The following is a 12,110-nucleotide window of genomic DNA, read 5'->3' as shown; positions in this document are numbered from 1 at the left end:
GCCACATGGTGCATAAAATCCATTTGCAAAGACAATTTGGGAAACTGAGTGACTGAAAACCAAAGAATGTTATCTTTTAAGTCAATGTGAAATAAAAAAAATATGTATATTTATGCCATGTATACATAATAGTAATTGTTTGAAGAATACTTCCTCTGATTTCCTGTCTGGATCAATGTAGGGAACCATATACACATTATGTCCCAGTTCTGGTAACATTTGTGGATTGTTTTAGGAACACAATGATGTTGAAAGATGTATACTAAGTTTTCAAAATTAATTTACTTTCAGTGTGAACAGAGAATTATTTTTACCCATGAGTGTTTACAGTGGAAAAAATGGGATGACAGTTCAGATTCCACACTAACAACTTGGGTCAGTAGAAGAATAGCCCACTGTCACTGCTGGGAAATCTATTAAGATGAGAAGAGAATCAAAGTGGGCTGAGAATAAAGAGGGACTGTGGTCAAGCTTTTAAAATCACATTTCAAAGAAAATTGTGGGCAAACGTGGGAGAACAAGTGACAAAAGGATTTTTTGTTGCAAAAATTCCAGATGGTCTGACTATTTAAAAATATATATCCACATCAAGACACTCATCTCTCTATTTTGCATTCATATGAACGTGTGAAGGGTTACTTATTGCTAAGGATTATGGGTAGCAACTACTACTTCACTCAACAATACAAGTTGGTTATAAAACACAGATGCAGCTGGAGGAACTAATTTTGAAATAGTGTCTGTGGTCTATGTTAGAAGTACTGAAGCATTTTTCCAGAAAATGTTATTAGTCTACAAATATATATATACTCATTTCATTATTCTTTTTAACTCAACAAACCTGACAAATCATGATCTAGGTTAATTTACATTATGAGCTTTCAAGTTGGTGCATTTTTCTTATTCTTCAAATTTGTGAAAGGGCAAAGCTGACATCTCTAAAAGTCATGAAGAACAGCAACGAAAGTGTCTTAAAACACGTTTTCTTGAGTATTGAATTCTGTGAAGGATAACCTGGCTGTTGCTCTTTCTCAAGGAAAGGTGGAAGTCAATTAATCCATATAATGTATCTTTTTCATCAGTGATCAAATGAGATGAAAGTGAGTGATGATAATGATAAAACTGAACCTGATTTAAATGTAAAGAAGTAACAATATAAAGAAAAAACAAACATTCATGTACTTAAATAGCATTTTTTTTTTTTTTTACAAAAGCCAAGTGTATTTGATGCAAATTGTTTTCTCATGATTTTATTGAATAGAGACATAGATGGGAACATCTGAAACTACTGTAAACCATGGGCCTGAACTTATGATTAGATGGACTGTGGTGGTCGATGCTGGGTCTCTACTGAAGCTGGTCAGTAGAAATCATCTCTTAGTACTTTAAACATGATTCTATGCAGTTTATGTTATAACAGTTAGTTACAAAAGATTACCTTTCTATTTGTTAAGCAAGACTTGAGTAACAGAACTTTTTGAGAACACAACTGGGATAGAATTCAGTTTCTGCATGGCTAGAGGCAACACTGATCATTGTTTTGTTATATTTTATGTAGTAACTATGCTCCTTACTACAGAAACCTCAAATGACTACATCAGTAAATACAATAAACTTGCTTAGTAAAATGTCTTTTCTAGAATGTATTTTAAATGAAAAAAATGCCACAGTGGTTGTTAATAGTTCAGAATTAATTTATTGGTTTATATTGAGATGGTATGAGAATCTTATGTCAGTACTTTTAGTGTGATGCTATTCTGAATCTCAATTTGTTATCAGTCTTTTTAAAGAAACCATATAAGTCACCTTTCTGTAATTTATAAGTTTTTTGTGTTCATTATAAGCCAGAGTACTATACGTAACGAATATGTGAAATTGAAAAAGACCCACATTTGTCAGGATTTTACATTGTGCAAAAGTTTTCTAACACAATATAGCAAACGTACAGTAGTGCACCCCGTCCCTGATACTGCCTCCTTTCTTGCCTGTGATGCTTCTAACCCGACAGCTGCCTGCCTCCCTCTCATTATCTTCACTGTCCCTGTAGATCTGTGTTTTGTGGATCCAACCACAAAGTGAGCCAGAATCTACCACGAAATCACTTGTTAATAGCTACCGAAAATAAAATGAGTTCATTTCACCTACTGTTAATTATGAGAGTATTGCTTTTTATATATTTATATGTTAAAAGTGACTCTGTAATTAAGCAATGTACTGGCATTCACAGGACACATAGCAAAAATATGTGAGTCGATGGATTTCATATGGAGTTCACAAAGTTGTACTTATGTTAGCACAATGAATTTTGGAACATTTTCATTATTCAGAAAGAAAACAAAAAGAATCACTTAGCCACCATTCCCCAATTTCTTTAGTTCTTATTAGCTCCAGGAAACTACTAATCATTTTTGTGTTTGTATATTTGCCTGCTTGAGATATTTTCAATAAATGGAGTCACTCAACAATGGGTCTTTGCATCAGTCTGCTTACTTTTAAGTGTCTGGGATCCTTCCATATCGTAGTAGATGTCATTTGTTATTGCTGAATAATTTTACTGTCTCTACCATGTTTTTGTGTCATGTATCAGTTGCTTGATTTAGACTTTTTTTTTACCTTTTGGCAATTTTGAATCATCCTTGAGTGAATATGTGTGCTTAAGATTTTTTAATATTCAATGAGGTATGCATATTTCTTTTTAAATTTGTGTGCCCAATAGTGGGATTGATGGTAACCCTGTTTATCATTTAAAAGAGTTTAAAGTGGTTTCTACAAAGCACCTGCACAACTTTACATTATCACTGGTGGTGACACTGTAACAGGCTTCCATTTGCTCTGTATCCTTTAAAAATATCTATTACTACATTTTAAAGCTTATAATATAATTCATCTTTTCCCCACTCATTTTCCTCCCTCCAAATCCTCATATGAACTTCTCCTTACTCATGTTCAAATTCCTGGACTGTTTTTAAATTAATTGTCACACACACATATGTATATGTGTGTGCATATGTATTCCTAAAGGTAACCAACTCTGTATCTGTCTGTTTAATGATACTCATATACCTCTTTTCAAGACTAACTGTTAGGCACTGGACTTGGTATTCTCTCTCCTGCCCTCAGAATTCCTTGGTTGCCTTCAATTCTTGGTCAAGTTTGAAGCCTCATGTGTTTTCCCCCATTGACTTTAATGTAACTATTATGTCATCCTTTGAACACATGTCTAGGCAGCCATGTTAGTGAGAATTTATGGATTTAACTTCTGATATTTCTCGGTGACACCATCTTACAGAAAACATGCCGACCCTCTGGTTCTTACACTCTTTCTGGTCCTCTTCCTCAATGTTCCCTGAGCCTTACATGTGGGAGTCTTTTATAGGTGAATGCATTGTTGCTGGGCTCCACAGCTCTGCATTTTGTTTCAATGCTAGTGAAGTCATGGCTCTTGGAGGAGAATCTACTTTATTGAAATGTCATAGTTGCTCATAATTGAAATAAACATTTGTCCTCCTACCATAGATAAATTCAATCCTCACCCCTCATCACAATTATCCCTCCCCTCTCTCTCTCTCTCTCTCTCTCGTGTGTGTGTGTGTGTGTGTGTGTGTGTGTGTGTGTGTGTGTCTGTATTCATGAATTCAAATATCTCTACAGGCTGTATTTTTGGATTCCCCTGGATCTAGAATCCCAAGCAGATGTAGCTGTCTGATATGGTTGACATGAACAGATATGTATGAGCAGAACATGCTGTAATCCCTGAGCTCTCAGTATAGTCTCTGCTCTATGTTCTTATTGACACTTATTACCTCTGATTTTAACTTACAGTCCTCCTAGATAATTTCTTTGGGATTTGAACATGCTTTTCCAATGACTAACTTGTTCTTAAAAGTCTAAGAACATAAAGAAGGTCTATGCTGACACTCTGTACAATATAAGACTAAGTTTTTTTGTGTTTTGAGTTTTAGTATTTTTTAATGTTTATATTTATTCTTTGAAAACTTTATGCACTTATATAAATTATTTGTATCTGATCCCCTGTATATCTTTCCAACTACTCCCAGACCGACTAGTCCAACTCTCCCCATCTTCAAGTTTTCCTTTCATTTATTATTAGTCGCCTTCTGGTTCCAGTTAGTACTGACCAGGAGAAAGATATTTCTTCATATATAGCAGAACCAATAGCTTTAAGATATGTGTCTTATAAACGATTACTCACAAATTCTCTTTTTCTTTTCTTTGTGGTTTTCCTTTAGCATAAGTTAATTTTAATGACTGAATTCACCTGTTTTGCTTTTCTCCCCTGCTGCGCTTGTAGTATTGCTATTTTTACTATCTTTATTAATTAACTTTATATTAGGAAACTTCTCGTCTATATATAATGTATATTGACCAGTTTTATCCCCTACCTGCTACCAAACTTGTTTTGTCTCCACAGGCTCTCTCAAATTCATTTCTATTCCTTTTGTTTTATAGTCCACTAGTTAACTAGGACGCCTGTGTGACCATGTGTTTAGAGTAATCTGCTTGAGACTGGTGGTCTCCGCAGAGGGTGTACAGTTAAAGGCAGTGATTCTCTCTATACCAGAACCTGTCAGAAGCAAATATTTCAGAGGTAAACGGCAAGGTCCAATGTGCCCCTTCCACCACCTTAACCGGAACATAAAAATTACATTCAGCTTTAAACTTATAGAAATGATATATTTAGTAGGGAAAAAACTCTTAATTTTTCATTTAAAGGCAGCCACTATTAATATTTTAGTATTTGCCTGTTTTAATATTCTGTTCACCCCAATATGCTTTTCTGTTGTTGAAATTACAACTTTTAGAAATTGCTTTTGGAAATAGATGCAAGCTAGTTGATTCTGTATACTTCCTCTCTGCATATTTAGTATTAGATTATAATACCTGTTAATTTCTTGTTTGCCATGTTTTGCTATTTCTAACAGTGTGCAAACAATAGTAATGGGAAGTATTTTCAGTCGGCTATAGGAGTTCAAATGCCCTCAGTAACATTTTGTGCAAGAAGTAATGACTTTGTGAAACAGATAATATATGCAATGAGGTGCATTATGATCTCATTCTATAGAAGATGTTGGGTGAATGACCTGGAGTTCTTAAATATGAACTCTGCATTACAAGACAAAATGCTGAGAGTGATAGGCAAGACGTCTTAGATAATATGTTGTCCAAAATCACTTCCTCAACTTGCTTCATTTAACTTCTTTTTAAGCTACTGACAGAGATGATGTATTACTCATTATTTTAAAAGATTCTTCAATAAACCAGAAAAGTAATGAGTAGCTTTCTTGACCCGGGACCCAGGAATAGTTATGATTATCTGCACTATTTGGTATGAAAAAAAATCAGACCGTTTTCTTGGTCTGTGACTTCAACTGTGATGTTTGATAATCTACACATATAAGTCATGAAGGTCATTCCGCCTTACAATTCTGTAAATGGACTTAGTCTTAAGTGGAAGTTAAGTACATGTACTACTTTCCTGATGTCCATCTCTGTTGAGCCTATATAGATATGAATTGCCAGAAGATGAGCATACTGATTTCTACTGCCATGGACAAAACTTGAAAGGACGTGAGTATTAAGTACTCTTAAATATTCCAGTGAATAGAATGCTAGAAGAATGCGGGAGAGAGGCCTCTGCTCTTTCCAAGGACTCAGGTTCAGTTCCCAGCACCCACACAGCTGCTCACAACTGTGTGTAACTGCAGTTCCAGGGGACCTGACACCCATGACAAAACAACAATGCACATTTTTTTAAATGTCAACAAAATAAAGTAATAAGAAGAATACTAGAAGAGAAGATGTCTTGACACTGTATTTACCTACAACTGAAGACAGAATCCTACTTACTTAATTGTTATCTGTTCTGTTGCATGGTCTGGGACTGAGATTCATTTTGATATAGTAGAAAAATGTCCCTTTGGTTGTCATAGCATTAATAAACTTACTTAGAAAACTGAAGAAACATGCATATAAATCTGTAAATATGTATTGCATAATTTTAATAACGTGTATCCTAAAATAATAATAATTATATATTAAACCCACAATTGTCTTTAATTCTGTGGTGTGTGTTTTCTTTTGCTTTTTGCATGATTCACCCATTTCTTCATCTTTGAACCTCTAGTGAATGAGGGCTTGCCTTGACATCTCTAATTTGTAATTACCAGAGGATTTTTCACAATGTAGCTCATTCTAGTCCCTTAGCACACTTACACAATTGTTTCAAACTATGACAGAGGAAGAATGTGTGTTAAATTCCACAGTTCATGTCCATGCCAGTGGTATTGGTGGAGAGACTGTTATTGATGGCCAATCTATCGTTCACACATCAGACACAAAATAAACAATCATGTTTCATAGCTGTTACCCATAAATCTTAACTCACATAACAAAATCTTTCTCCAAATGAGAAGAATGAAGAAAAATACAATACAGCATAGAACTCAACACTTATTAGCACAGTTCTAGCAGTCTTCTGAATTTTATTCAATACATGTATTTGGTAATTTCTCTCTCTTTATCTATAGGGTATGTATGGAATGGGTGGCATTGATCTGATTCTGCTGTCACTGCCAGTGAGATACAAAGAATGGTCAGCAGGGAAGACTTCAACCACATGTGATTACTATTCACTCTCCAAACCGAGACAAGAGCTTTCCTGAGTATGGTTTACAACTCACTTCCTTAGTTTCAACAAAATATTAAACTTCATGAATAATGGCTTGAAAATCATGTTTTCTAAGTTTGAATTGATCTACAATTTATCAGTTCTTTGGTGTTGGACAGATGATTTATTTCTGCAATTTCTCCACTGTGTTAAAAAGGGCAATATATTATAAAATGCTATTATTAACTTGATTTGGATAGACATATAAAAGGCCATGTTATTAGTTACTGAAGTCCTTCTTTATATCAGTCACCATTCAAATGTGAGGTGTGCAGATAAGCACGTAATTTTCATTACTGTATTAGGAGAAAGAATATGAAAATGAACATAATTTTAATAATAACACTGACAATATTCTTGACAACAGTCAAAGTGGGTGATGAAAAATGTTTTGTACCAACTAAATTCAAAAATTGAAAATTCAAAGATATTTTCAACATTCAAACATTGAGATTTTTATGGTAAAATTTCTGAGTATCATTACTCAGAGGAACTTCCAATCTATTGACTATATTTTGTCTTTTAAAGACTTTTAAATGCATGTAAAGTCTATTTTTTTTTGTTTTTTCATGCCAACTTTTAGTAGGGAACCATAGCATAGAAAGGTTGATATATGATAATTTACTAAGGAAACATTTTAATTGAAAGGATTATATTAAAAAAGCAATTATGAAATGATAAAAGTTAGTTCTAGCTTTCAAAGTTTAGGTGTAATGCTAGCCTAATATAAGCTTTATACATAACTGTGCAATGGACAAAAATTGTGGTTTTATTGCACTGAAAAATAAAAAAAACATGACTAATGACACAGAGAATCAATCAAATTATAAAACATTCGAGAAAAATATCTTTGTTCCTTCTTTTATTATTCTTTTACAACTTGAAATATATTAAAAATTCTATTCACTCTTAGAAAAAAGCAAAAATGAATGTGTTCATTTGAACTAAAGATTTTAAAGTTGCTATTTTATGTAGTTAAGTCAAAATAAATCAATAAACAATTATTTTTATATAACCCCTTCCTCCTTTGAATACAACTATTAATCTCAAATTAATTTTCCCGTACAATTGTTATAACAAGTAATAACATTAGTGGTTTTATATCCCAAATCATATTTTAAAATAACATAAAGGGCAGTGACAAATATTTTCTCTACAAATCAATATTTAGTAAACAGATTAAGGTCATATTTCATGTATATAACCCAATAACAATGGTGACTGGTCCCTCATAAAAGGGAATGAAATCCCCTGTAAAGAGCAACATAAAATATTTTCCTTATCTTCTGCTAGATGCTGTGTTCAAATTTTCTTTTATTGTATGTTTAATTACTAGCCTTTGTAACTGAAAAATATATATTCATATTAGGAAGCAAAATTCAGAGTCTATTTTCCTACATTACTTTCTAGTAAAGAAACACATTTTATGTAGACATCACATCTGCCCACTCTTCATACTTCTTCATTCCTAGAATCTAGATTATGGAGTTTCTAAACATAGTTTAAAGACTTCTCTTGACTTACAAGTTTTCGTTTGCACCTTCATGAAAACTTGCAGCCATCCATTTCTACCCTGGTCAAAGAGCTTTAAATCACCTCACCAAGGTGTTCTTCTTAATTCAAGTTTCACGTGTTCAAAGAGAAGCGTGTTTTATCTTCTGTTGTAGCATTCACCAAGGAGAATCTGTGTGAATTATGTCTTACTACCTATGTTCCTCAATGGATTCTGAGTACCATAGTAAGATGTACATCCTGGGAAGACTGCCCCATTCCTGTGGATGCGTGAGGACCTGTATTCAGTTCTTAAAACATATAAAAAAGCCAGGTGAGTTCGTAATTGCACTTGTAATCCCAGAGCTGGGTAAGAGGAGACAGATGGATCCTTGGGAATTACTATCCTACTAGTTTCTTCTTCATTGGTTAGTTTACCTCCAGGTCCTGTCTTAGATGAAAAGATGGGTGTTGTAGCAGAGGAGTCACATCTGAGTCTGCCCTGTGGTTCAAACTCGTGCAAACACATATGCATGCACTCATGGATAAACACAAACACACAAAATGAAATAATTTATTTTAGAATAGCAAGAATGTTTTCAGTTGAGGATCATATTTTGATCAATATTTAATTCTTGTTCCCTTTTTTTAGTTACTGGGCATATTTTCTTCAGAATTGAGCTGCAGTTAGTACTTAAGAGTAAACTAGATTCCACCTATGAAGGAATGTTAGTTCATATGAGAACCTTCATGAGTGACTAAATTTGATGCCAGGTCTTGTGTTCTTTAAGATCTCAAAGGACAAAGTCTTCAGTAACAGGTAATCTGCAGTCCATTAACATTGAATATTTCTGGATGTAAGAAAACTGCCTGAACTCCTCACTCCATCACAAATGTATTAAGATTAATTTTACACAGGAACAAAAAAAAATCAAGTGAATATTTGATTTCTTTTGCAGGGTTGTCTGTTGCAGTTCTTAACATCTTTCTACTCTACCACCATTATGGAATACTACCCAGCTGATTAAGAAAAAGCTGACAGCATTAAATTCACAGGTAAACTGGATGAAGTAAGGAAAAAAAAAGTATTCTTGAATGAAGTAACCAAAACCTAGAAAGGTAAATATGGTGTGTGTTCATTTGTATACGAATGGTAGCAGTTAAATCTTCAATATGAAAGCTATAATCCACATAACCAGCGTTTAGTAATAGAGTAATGGACTAGTGGTGGGGGAGACACATCTCACTAGGAAGGGGAAATAGAAAGGATAGTTATGGATAGACAATGGAGGGGGCAGGAACAGGAGAATCTAACAGAGAAGAGGGGGAAAATGGGGCTAGAAAGGGAATATGTGGCAGCTCAAACTAAGGGACATTTGACAAGTTATATGGAAACCTAAAACATTAGAATCTTCCTAATATGTATAAGTGTATACAGGTAATTTAAGTGAAATTGCCCAACAACAGGGAAATCAAGCCCAAACTGGACATCTCTCCTCATCAAATGAGTTATTGGCCAAAGTTGCTTCATGAGAACCCCCAACAACCCATGCTATTTCCAGGCTATCCTTCTTCTCTACAGAGTGTCACTGAGCCCCAGTTGCTGAGGACAATACCTACACAACACCCACAATTGAACACAAGGAAGTCAGCTGGTGTCTACCCGGAGCCTTCTTCCCTCTGAAGCATTTATTGTTCATGATACTGGGAGTTACTCTGCATGCTGCTGAAGGAGAAAGGTAAACACCAATGCGGAATCAAGGATCTCTAGTGACGGTCTGCTGGCAAGAGGCACGAGTACAACATCAGGACAAAGTTGTGGGGCTACCGGCCAATATCTGATTAGATGAAAGCCCATTTCCCATCAGGGACTCAGGAACCCATCTCTGAAACTTCTTGGTGTCCAAGAACCTGAGACTAGACAATCAGGAGCTTCGGAGAGAACCAAACAATCGAACCAAATGTTCTGCTAAGGAAGTAGCTCTCAACTTGTGGGTCAAAGTATCCTTTTACAGGGGTCACCTAATACTATTAGATATATCAGATGTTTGCTTTACAATTCGTAACTGTAGCGAAAGTACAGTTACATAATAACAATGAACTTGTTATGGTCGGGGTCCCCACAACATGAGTAGTAAAGGTTTGGAGCATTAAGATTGTGCTAAGGGAAAATAGCAATAAAACGACTCCTAATAACATTCTGCTATACTCATAGATCAATGCCCTCCCCAGCTATCATCTCAGTAGCTTACTCCTGCAGTGTATGGGAACAAATACAGAGACCCACAGCCAGACCTCTAAAAAGAGACCCGCAGTCAGACATCAAATACAGAGACCCACGCCAGACTTTATGCAGAGTGAGAGTCTTTGGACCACTTGGTTCCTATAGGATGTCTATGTTAAACCAGCCCCCATGCTCAGGGAAACCTGTAGAAGAGGAGGCAGAGTCTAAGAGCTATAGAGGGTGGAGGACATCAAGGAAACAAGGTCTCCTACACACATAGGAACTCACAGACTTGTGATAGCAGGCAGAGCCCTGCTCCAGATGAGGTCCCAGAGGTGAGAGATATGGATGCCAGCTCATATCCATAACCCAGGAGCTGTCTCCAACCGATAACTGCTTGCAAAGAAAAATTAGTTTTCTCCAGTGGAGTGTCACTGGGCATAAAAACCACTCTTAAGGGAAGACTCACTGAGATGGCTAACTCAAAATGAATTCAATGGTGTCTTTGGAATTTCCTTATCTCATGTTTAATCAGGGCTTTTTGGTTTCATTTATTTATTTTGTTAACATTACAGGCCTTTTGTATATATAATGGCTTCTGGTTTTGTGTTTTATGGCATTCTTGTGTTTATGAACATGTGTGTCTCTGTGTCTATATGCATTTCTTGTGCTTTCTCTTTGGCTCCTTTTCATCTTTTTGTTTGCTTGTTTGTTTTGTTCTATTTTGATCTATTTGGCTGTGGTTTCTTTTATTATTATTCTTTAGATACCTGTGTGTTTTCTAGGGAGAGACAGAAAGAGTGTGGGTTTGGATGTTGGGAAGGATCTAGAAGGAGTGTGGGAGCAGAAACCAAAATCAGAATATATTGTGTGCAAACAACCTATTTTCAATAAAAGCAAAACAGAACATAAAAAGAGTAACCCCATTCAAACTGAGAAGAAAACCCTAAACTCTTCCATTCTCTTCTTCTTCTTCTTTTCCTTCTTTCTCTTTTCATACATTGTCACCTGGACCAAAACCTCTTTTTTTTTTTTCTTTGGTGGTGGTGGTGGGGGGGCTGCTGTGTGATGTTTGGAACTCTTTCCTTTCTGAATTTAAGTTTGATGAATGTTGCTGAGTCAGCAGAGGTTGGAGTTAATAGTTAATTGAAATGTGCTTGGACATTAAGGTTTCGGTAGTAATCAGTGTATAGATTCAGAATAAAAACAATATGGATTCTGACTATTAAAAATTGCACAAAATATGTTATTAACAGACCAGGGAACAATTCAAAAGCTTCATCAAGGAAGATTTCTCACGTCATCCTGGCACTGTTTTAATACTTTGACTATGTGTGAAGATGTTTGGAGACGGTCCTATTTGAGGTTGCCAGGCCCCAGGATCATCTCATGTGCTGGTCTGCAGAAAAGGACAAAAAGTACAGTTTGTACCATCAGGGAAAGCATTCCAAGTGAGGTAAGATAATGGAGATTTTCTATTTATAAGTCCCTTAACTTTGCCACTAAGAGCTACCTCTTATAGCCCAGAAACACATTTATGCATTTGGCAGTGTCCCACATCAGCATTTTTGAAGGCTGTGAGTCCTATAAAATATGAATTTGAACAAAATAAATTAATCTTAGGCTCCCCTCAGAGGCTAGACTCTGTAACTAGCACATAATGAGGAGGAAAAAATGGCTAAGAAACAATTCTGAGGCTGGAAAAAT

The sequence above is a fragment of the Peromyscus leucopus genome, chromosome 13 (genome assembly GCF_004664715.2).
Source record: "Peromyscus leucopus breed LL Stock chromosome 13, UCI_PerLeu_2.1, whole genome shotgun sequence".
NCBI classification, from domain to species: Eukaryota; Metazoa; Chordata; class Mammalia; order Rodentia; family Cricetidae; genus Peromyscus; species Peromyscus leucopus.
Note: the sequence above shows the minus strand (reverse complement) of the source record.